The sequence below is a fragment of the Gracilinanus agilis genome, chromosome X (genome assembly GCF_016433145.1).
Source record: "Gracilinanus agilis isolate LMUSP501 chromosome X, AgileGrace, whole genome shotgun sequence".
NCBI classification, from domain to species: domain Eukaryota; kingdom Metazoa; phylum Chordata; class Mammalia; order Didelphimorphia; family Didelphidae; genus Gracilinanus; species Gracilinanus agilis.
In genome coordinates this window covers 80,870,927-80,875,247 of record NC_058136.1, presented here as the reverse complement: position 1 = coordinate 80,875,247, position 4,321 = coordinate 80,870,927, and the positions used below count along the sequence as shown (strand labels likewise).

Genomic DNA, 4,321 nt, shown 5'->3' with positions numbered 1-4,321 from the left:
AGAAAGATAAATGTAGAAACTGAAAAAGATACTAAGAGACAGGGACAGAGAGAGTAAAGCAGGGAGAAAGGGTCAAACAGACTGAGAAATGGAAAGAGTTATAGAGAAAATAAGAGAAAGAGAAGGAAAAAGAGAAGGGTAAAGAGAGAAACAGAAACAGAGAAAGTGATAGAGAAATGGAGAGAGAGAAAGGAATGATAAGGAAAAGAAAGATAAAATGAGAAACAGCTGACCATGGAAGGACTTTTGGAGTCCATGCACACCAGGTGAATAAAATTGCTGAGAGTTGTTGAGCTCTACTGGGTGTAGTCACTCACAGGAATCTGGAGATCCTGACTGCCCTTCCAAGGCAGGGAAGACAAGGGAAGCAAGTTGTTGCCTGCAGAAAGCTGGGGACTGTAGGAACAAAAACTATCTACTTCTAGCAGCAGAAGTTTGATAGGCTCTCATCAGGTCACCTGAGGTCAATCACAGACTGTGTCTGTCAAGGGCAATAGGGACCAGGCCCCCAGTCACTTCGGTTCAGTCCGAGTTCTGAGTGGGGTTGGGGCAGTCCTGGCCTAGCCAGGGCGGGAAGGGAATGGTTGGTGCTAGAGGCAGTGGTGTCATCAGCCTGAAGGGCCTGAGGGCTTCATGGAGCCAGGGTTCAAGGATGGTGGGGAGGTTCTCTGTTTGGTGGCCTCTTCCTCCTGGAAGGCTCCTAGGTGGGGCTTGGCCCAGAGCCTTGCCTGATTAATGCTGGTCATGAAGGCCCCGATGGTGGCTACAGAGACAGCAGAGATGAGGAGGTGCTAGGACCACTGACTCATAGTGATAATCTTCTTCTCTTGAAAAGGAAAGTGGACAGTGAAGATGGAAGTTCCTGCTTCCTCTACCTGAAGTGTGATCCTCACAGAATGAAGAAATAGTTTCACTCAGGATTTTAAGTGAAGCGAGGAATATGGAATTGGATGATACAGAGGAATATTGTGGAACCAGTAGAGAAGAGAATGTTTATACTTTCCAGAATAACAGTGAAAGTGAGATTACTTTGTATAAGAAATACCTAAAACTAGAATGTTCCATAGACTCTTGTAAAATTATGCTACTTTCTTTTAGTAACAAACAAAATATATTTGTGAGTAAAATTATAGTACAAGTAAGAACAGTTTCTGCAAATTCTTCAACAAGCTCACCTGCTCTAGGATCAAGGATATATCTAGACAGAGTTCAAATGATGAGGGAATCATGGGATCAAAATTATCACCAGGTACTCTACAACTCATTAACATGGATCTATTTCAATAGCGAAACTATATTCCTTTTGGAGAACAACTTCAATGTATCTTGGGAAAGAAAGACCCAGCTGTTTTTGGAGATGAACATATGCTTGATAAGTTGCACAAGTCAACAACTTCAGGAGTATTACCTAAGTCATCCACTCCATCTTTTTCTTGTAAATTTAGATGGACATCTGGAGTGGTCACAGAAGATATAAAAGCTTATATGGACAAAAACACAGAACTTAGTGCTAGAGGAAATATAGGAAATATTCAATATCCTGAAAAGAATAAAACTATACAACAAAACAAGATTCTTCCTGAAAATGAAGAAGATAAAAGGAGGAAGAGAGAAGCACCTGAAGAAGAAACCAAAGCCTCCTTCAGCATCTCCTGAGGGCCTAGCAGCTCCAGCCCCTTCCCCCCAGCAGGAAAAGCTGAAGACTTTCAAGTGGTTGTGCCAATTGCTTCAACAGGTGCCAGACACTTCATCATTTTCCTCAGACTCAGACTCAGATTGAGACTCATCAGCTACATCCCTCTGAGGTTGAAGACCCTGGGGAGGCCTGAAATGGGCAACAGCCCCCATGGGGCAACTCTGAAGAGAAGAATAGGGTTGCCCATCAGGCCTGGTAGCCTTGGAGTGGGTTTCACCTGCTGAGCTGGCCCTGGGGTCCTGTACCCCTACCCCACACCCCATAGCTTGAACAACATGTAGTGAGACCACCACTGAAGAGCCCAGAGTGTGATACTTTGCCGTTGGTAGTGGGGCCTGACCACCCTCAACCCCAGGCTGCCTGGCTTAGAGTCTTCCAGCACCTTGGGCCCAGAGATTTGTGCATCTGCATGAGGGTCTGCCAGACCTGGAGCCGATGGTGCTATGAGAAGTGTCTCTGGCCTCGAATGAACCTGGACCAAAAGAAATCACTAACCCCACCAATGCTGAGTGGTGTGGTCAGGCGGCAACCCTGGGCCCTGGATCTCAGCCGGATGGAAGTTTCCAAGAAGCAGCTCATGCGACTACTGAACAGGCTGTAAGGCTTGCAGGAGCTTGTGCTGTTGGGCTGCTCTTGGCTCTCAGTCTCAGCACTGAGCTCAGCCCCATTGCCTGCACTGTGGCTTTTTGACCTTCCTTGGTTTGAGGATGTTAAGGACTCCCAGCTCAGGGAGCTACTGTTGCCTCCACCCAAACACCAAAGCACACCAAATGGAGAGCAGGGGATGGCTGCAGGGGTGGCTGAGCTGCACCTGGCTGGCCTGGAGCTGGCGGGTGCCTCTCTTCGCTTTTTTCTATGCCCTGCTCCCCAGCTTAGTGCCCTTGACCTCAGCCACTGCACCCATGTTGGGGATCCCAGTGTCCACCTCCTCACAGCCCCCACCTCCCTGCTCTGGGAGACTCTTGTCTGTCTCAACCTAGCGGGTTGCCACTGACTCACGGATCACTGCCTCCTGATCTTCCAACAATGCCCCACAATTCAACTCCTGGACCTTCTCTCCTGTGGACAACTCTCACCTGAAGCCTGTACCAGGCTGGCAGCTGCAGGCCCGCCTGGTCCCTTCTGATATCCTGAGGAGTAGCTGCTGCTCAAGGACAGCTAGTGGGGTGCCACCAGGACTTCCATTCCCTTATCTTGGGGCCCTTTCCCCAACTTCCCGATACCTAACCCAGGTGCTGGGTCTCTACTTTCTGAATTGATTCTCCCACATAGAAACTCACAAACAACACCCACCCCCCTGCACTGATATATCCCTGCTGGTTAATGTCTTCCCCTTCCTTGCCCTTGCCCACTTCATTGTCCTGGGGGGAAGTAGGACAGATGTACTGTCTTGGAGGAGGGACTGGGGGGCTTGAAAGGAGGGGGAAATCTAGGGGGCAGCATTTAGGTGGAGGGGATTGGGAATGTGACTGGGGAAGGTACTGGTGGTGGGGTAATCTGCACATTGTTAATGGGGATCCAGGGGGATGGGAAAGACAGTAGGGGGAGGGGTGGCAAGCTGACAAAAATAAGCATGAAGGGCACAAGGACCACATATTTGGGGAAGGATAGGAGTAGTTAAAAAGGAAAATAGGAAGTGGGAGAAATGGGTGTCAGATTAGGGGCAGCTCAAAGAGAACAACTGAAATTTGGGGTTGGGGAAAGAGGGATGAAGTGAGGCTATAGAGGGAAGGAGGGGAAAAATAGCAAATTATGGGGCAGCATTAGGCAGGTTCCCCCACTTCCCATCCTTATCACCCTAAGACTCCATCCCTTCCTCTCTACACTCCAACTCTTGAACCATCACTGACATGGAAGCTAATTGTGGAGTGGGGGGAGGACAGGGGCCTTTACTGCTGTACAGGGGATTGGGGCCCTGCCAGGGGAGTGAGGGATCTCCAGACCACCCCACTTCCCTGAAAAATACTTAAACATTCATCTGTAAAAATAAAAGAATTCTAATTCAGCTCAACAAAATTAACTGTGATCTCATATACCCTTTAAAGAGAGCGACTTTTTTTCTATTTATATAAATGATGACCTTAATTATTTTATTTTGAAAGTTATGAAAAAGTGCTTTAAAAAAAGAGCAATAGAGACCACAATTGGCTGTGGATTATAGAAACTGAAAGAAAGAATAAGGACTCAGGAAATAAGAAAACCAAAATCTTGATCTGAAGCCATCATCCCCCAAGCACACTTTCTCTCCTCAGGCCACCCCAAGTATAGCAGGAGATTCTAAATAATTAGTACATGGCACAAGCCCAAGCCCCCAAGCCCCAATACATTGAGCACTGAGTTAAAATTCCTCTACATCACAGTCGTTGAAAGGTGACTGTTGAAAGAGGAGGTGTTGGCATAATTTAATACTCTGTAGGTGTGGACTCAGGATGGAGGCATTTCCATTCTCTCATCACCTTGAAGGTGCCCAATCTTCCTTTCCCTCTCCTGCACCCAAATATTCTCAGTGAGTAATTTCCTGAAAAAAAGTTGGGGGAGGGAGGCTCCCCAAAAATCTTTGACTAATAGGGTGAAGAAGTAGGAGGGTCAAAAGGCACCTCCTTTATTTATATGGATTCCAAGAAC

General features: G+C 47.3%; 2 pseudogenes; both read left to right on the top strand.

Annotated features, from left to right (window-relative positions):
- The first annotated feature begins 633 nt into the window (after positions 1–633).
- Positions 634–1,584, top strand: LOC123253816 (annotated as a pseudogene).
- Position 1,585: 1 nt separating this feature from the next.
- On the top strand, positions 1,586–2,858 carry LOC123253815 (annotated as a pseudogene).
- The last annotated feature ends 1,463 nt before the right edge of the window (positions 2,859–4,321 follow it).